Source organism: Brassica oleracea, chromosome C4 (genome assembly GCF_000695525.1).
Source record: "Brassica oleracea var. oleracea cultivar TO1000 chromosome C4, BOL, whole genome shotgun sequence".
NCBI classification, from domain to species: Eukaryota; Viridiplantae; Streptophyta; class Magnoliopsida; order Brassicales; family Brassicaceae; genus Brassica; species Brassica oleracea.
The window spans coordinates 29,760,690-29,766,145 of NC_027751.1; positions in this window are offsets into that span (position 1 = coordinate 29,760,690).

Sequence of the window (5,456 nt, forward strand, 5' to 3'; positions counted from 1 at the left end):
GATTTCAAGAAGACGTTTGCTCATGTTTGCAATATCAGTCCAGCAATGGAAATTATCTTATGGAAGCGGATGTCAAAAAGTGAAAATCCGATCATCACAAGGATCACAGGGGGGTCAGCTTCGCAAGTGCAATAGATGTGGTCTTGGTGGTCATAATCGAGCAACTTGCAAGATGTATAGAGCAACTTGTGTTCTTCACAATTTAGTGAAAGTTTTTCAGACTTCATTTGCTTGATTTCTAGTAACTTTGTTTCAGTTTGTGACAACTTTGTTTAAGTCTTTCAGACTATATTTACATGAATTTTAGTAACTTTGTTTCAGTTTGGAAGAACTTTGTTTAATTTTCATGATGTATTAACTTGGTTTGAAGATCTGAGTCAAACGATCCTTTTAACAAACTGTGATATCCGATCCGTCGGGATCAATCGATCTGTAATCCAGCCGGTCGATCCTGATCAATATGCAGAACAAACAAAAAACACCAACTATCTTTTGATCGACCTGGTACAGTTCTCTCGATTGCCAAAGCTCGATCTCGTGCCGATCGATCGATCGACTATTTGGATCCATCGATCGACTATTTGGATCGATCGATCTCAGACTCTGATAAATCTCTACGACACATTTCTCCACTTGATTTGAACCGAATTTAACTCATCAAAATAGAGAGAATAGGATCAAAACCTGCATTTATCTTCTCCTTCATGACTATACTTAATAGAATGGTAACTCACTATAGGTTATATAATTAATAAAAGTTATAATCCAAACTGGGTATATAAAACATGAAAACAACCCAGATCCGAATTCGAAATGCGCAGAAAATAAAAAAAAAACGGTGGAATACAATGGAAAGATATAACTGATACTGATCATTGGTGGTCGTCAGGACTGCAGCTCCTACTCTGTCCAGGTGCTCGTCTGCTCCTATGGAGGCGTGAACCTCGCTCTGCATCGGCTGCTTCATCAGATGGTTCATCTCATGCGTCGTCTCTAGTCATACCAGCAGCCTCTGAAGTCTGTGGAGCGCAGCAGCAGGAAGGAGTTGGTGGACATCTAATCTTTGCAAGTGCACCCCACACAGTCTGCATCATCGTCGAGAGCTTGACCAGTGTATCCGCAGTCCAGGCCAACTGCTACTGCTGTGTACCATCTAATGGTGGTGCTCCAGAATCAAACTGACCAGTAAAAAGTGGTAACAAATACTCTATGGAAGGGTCTGGAGTATGATCGACTGAGATATCCGGAATGGTGACATCCTCACATTGTGTCTGCGCAGGACCCGAAGAAGAGGTACCACGACGACGTTTTGAAGCTGGTGGAGGAGGTGTGTAAAGAACTTCAGCAGGAGGCATGAACTCCATGTTCTCCACGGACGCCAGAGTTGTAATAGCGGGCTGTGGAAGCTTGCAATGAAGGATTGTCCCATCAGGCATGGTAAAACGGTAAATTTTACCAGAGTGGAGGATCTTGGTGTTTAGGAAGAACTGGGCATCAAATCTGTCAATCGTATCCACTCAAGGAGTATCTGAAAGATCTATATCATGGTGTTTGAAGATCCGAGTAAGTAGACTGCCAATAGACTCATCCAAAGGCTTCTTGTCAAGAGGACGAAGACCCCTAAACTTCCTTTCAAACAACATCTGAGCAAACAATGTAAGCTCTGCTGGCGGTTCATCTGTAACGTCATACGTCGCCTGAGAGCTAATGGCAGCCCGTAGTGAATAAGCTGCGCTTCATCCTCAGTAAGTGATCCCGCTTCTGACTTTCCTAGTAGAAGATGACCCAGATATTTTGCTACCACTCGCAAGACCGGGTTTCTGAGCATTGCAAGTTTAAATTCCCGAGATACATAATAACTGTCTGCAATCTTGCCCCACAACAGGTAAGCACAAGGGAACTTGGGCAAAGAGCATGCCTCATGTCGGGTCTCAAATCCGAATAGTGTACACAGCTCGTGTATAGACATCTCATAAAGCAGTCCTCTGCATAGGAATGTAAGTTTACCTTCGCTAGCAACTTTTTTTACCTCGGACTTGTAGTGCAACTCAACTGAAGAGAGGAACTGTATAACCAAGTCTGGATATAAGGGTTGAGGATCGTAGCCAAGAGTCCCCAGTCCCATGTTTTTCCACATCTTTTTGACATCACACAGAATTTCCAACTCCTTTGTAGTGTAATCACAGATGAACTTTGTTGGTTTCAATCTCATCCGCTGCAAACCATTGTAGAGAATGCAGTGGTAATCACTCCAACCAGCCTAGTAATCGTGGTTTGCGTAGGATGCAAGTTCTTTCAGCATCTTCTTACTTGAGATATGTCGGTTATGAATTGTAGGGAGTTTAGAGAATGGAGTCAATGGGTCATGACGCCAAGGGGATGCTTCGCGAGGCTCATCACTTTCGGGCTGAGCTGAGGTAGAAGCAGCTGTTGTGTCACGTGTCTGTGTTGCCGCTGGTGCTGCTTCCTTGGTCTTTTTCGGTGCTCCTTTTTTCACCATTTTCCGCACACAACCCTTAACAAATGAGTTCTCAAAGGTAAAACCGAGTAAATTGGCATGGACAATGATTCAACACCAATGCAACTCAACAACTAAGATTAATGCATCAGCAATCTCACTCTATTAATTCCAAATTTTGATCTTTTTTTTTAATAAGTAACCCTAATTTCTTAAATCAAACTTAAAACTACGAATTAAGGCATGGGCTATATGGAAAATCGTCCCTAATCATCACCCTAACACACGGTTTAAGCCAAAACAACTTAAAAAACTAAAAAATTTCACCTTTTGCTATTTGAATTTCGAACTATAGAAGTGGAGATAGAGTTTTATACCTTTGCAGATCGACCAATAGAGTGGTAGATTTGGAAATAGCTCACGAAATCGTGTGGGTTAGGCTCAAGAATCGTCCAAATCGGAGTTAAATCGAGAGAGATAAGGTTTATGAACTTGGGTTTGATCCCATTCTCTTAAGAACAATTGATCCGGATATAATCGAAGAAAACCAAAAAATCGATTTGGGATACTTTCCTGGGCACGGGATCGATCGATCCATATTGAGAGATCGGTCGATCTATATAAATTGACATTCGCTGGTCGAGTGAAATGGACCAGGTCGATCAGTATATACTCCGCGTTTTTTTGTTCTGCATAATGATCGGGATCGATCGATCCGTTGGACCTTCTTAATTTGGAACGCTCGGTCCCGCATGATCGAACTCATTATATATTTTATTTAAAAAATTACAATTTTAAGGGCATTACTGTCATTTTGAAAAAAAATAGTCTAATGAAACATAAAGTAATAGAGATTAGTTTAAAAGGACATAGTTACCATTTTTTTGCTCTAAAAAATCAATTTCCCCTTAAAACTTTAACTGACAAAACATGTTATTCATATTTATTAGTTCATCGTTCGTTTTGGTTTCTCCAAATTTCTAAAAGTTTTTTGTTGTTCTGAAATCTGAATTATATATTTTGGTTACCTTCGTACATGTCTGCTTCTGACGTTGTCAAGCGGTGCGAGACGTTCCGCTGAGGCTACTTCTACATAAGGTAAATCTTAATAAGAAGTTGATTTCAAAAACTATTAAAACTTTAACTGACAAAACATTTTATTCATATTTATTAGTTCATCATTCTTTTTGGTTTCTCCAAATTTATAAAAAGTTATTTGTTGTTCTGAAATCTGAATTATATATTTTGGTTACCTTTATGTCTGACATTGTCAAGCGGTGTGAGGCATTCTGCTGAGGCTATTTCTACAGAGGATAAATCTTAATAAGAAGTTGATTTCAAAAACTATTAAAACTTTAACTGACAAAACTAAATTTTGATCCGCGTTTTGAAATTTTTCCTTTGTAAGTCTTATATAAATGTGTTGAATATTTTTAAGTTCATGTTATATATATATATAGAAAATTGAACTTTCCTTTTTATGTAAGTACAATATGTTAAATTAACAAACCATTATATCATTCTATTCATAACAATGTCGACTTGAATACTTATCATATATTCTCTACGTTTAAACTTACAAATATTTATCATATTTTACATTACAAAAGATGACATGTTAAATAACATGATTGAAAGAAATGAGAAATATAAAATAAAAGACGAAAATAGCAACACCAGTTATGGTTTATTTGGTGTTTACATCAATACTACTATTAAAACTTAAAATAGAAGTTAGGAAGACTTACCAATACAATCTAGCTAGTGTTTGAAAAAGTTCATGTCAAATAGTTTTTGATTTTTTGATCGACTATTTTTCGTAGCTATTCCAGTGAAATAAATTTGTGACATTAAATTGATCACGATTAGATCTAACCGAGAAAATAAATATGAAGTGTGAAGATAATGAATATACCCTGAGATTTATAGATGAGACAAATATTTAGTTCACAATAAAAATATGAACAAAATGAAGAGTGACCAAATCATAGTCGATCTGCAAGGGAGGAATCATTATGATAGTTCATCTGCACATAAATCAAAACAAGAATCAGCAAACCAAAAATATATGTATATATAAAATCTTAATATTCTAAAATAAATTAAAATTACTAAATTAAAAGCCTCAAATAGTTAACATCATAAAATCCGGTCACTTTGTCTTTCTGCTGTGAATGTCTTATATATAGTAAATCGGTAAATTTTTCTAAATAATCTAGCTTTCACGATAAGCTTTAAAATATAATATTCTTTAACAAATTCTCTAAAAATCATATGCTTATAAGTTTTATAATTTCTTGTTAGTAAAGTAAAATAGAATATATCGTGAATTGATTGCCTCCGAATTTTGGTTGAAATATTTCATTATAATATATAAATAATAAATGCATGAAATTAAGAGATAAGATATCTCGTCATTTGATTGCAATAGATTTTTAACTGACATGTTCCACTATATATGTTTAAATATAATATATATATATATATATATAAGAAAAAAAAATCTAGAGAGTGGACTAAAACATTTTTAAATATAATAGTAAAACTATAATTTTTGAATATAAAAAATTATTTAAATATTAAATATATATACTCATGATCTGATTGAAACAGATCTTCGGTGGACATCTCAATATAAATATTCAAATAATAAATCATAAATAATGAATAGTTATATTGATATTTATTAGTTTTGGTGAATATTAGAATGAATATTAAAATTAATTTTTTTAAATTTTGCTACCATACTCGGTAAGCCGGTTTATGTAGATTATTCAAAATAGATCAAACATATTAATGGTTTTGATATTTTGCATTTGTTTAGAAATGTTAAATCACCATTAAATATTAACTATTCATTTTAATGCGATTTATTTAAATATGTATATATTCTGTTGAAATATTTCCTAATTTAATTGTTTGGTTGAAATCAATACTTAAAGTTCTTGAGCTAGAGCTCTAAGAACATGTTTAATGGGGGTTTTTAGGGTGTGGTTCT